Source organism: Corvus cornix, chromosome 6 (genome assembly GCF_000738735.6).
Source record: "Corvus cornix cornix isolate S_Up_H32 chromosome 6, ASM73873v5, whole genome shotgun sequence".
Taxonomy (NCBI): domain Eukaryota; kingdom Metazoa; phylum Chordata; class Aves; order Passeriformes; family Corvidae; genus Corvus; species Corvus cornix.
The window spans coordinates 18,829,032-18,829,265 of record NC_046336.1 but is presented as its reverse complement, the minus strand read 5'-3'; positions in this window follow the sequence as shown (position 1 = coordinate 18,829,265).

Below are 234 nucleotides of genomic sequence, written 5' to 3'. Positions count from 1 at the left end.
GTCTCTGGTTCCTTGGTCCTATTCCATGTTGCTTTACAAGCTTGACTCTGCTCCTAACACTCATCACTTTTCATGGGCTGCAGTAAGATGATGATGCATAAATCATAAAGGTACTACCTCAATAACAGGAAACGGTCTTAGCTTCCACATTTTTCTCCAAGTCATTGGTTGGGGGGAAAAAACCAGGAATCAGTCTGCTTGCTGTAAAGGGTCTAAAATCAGTTTTCACACCCA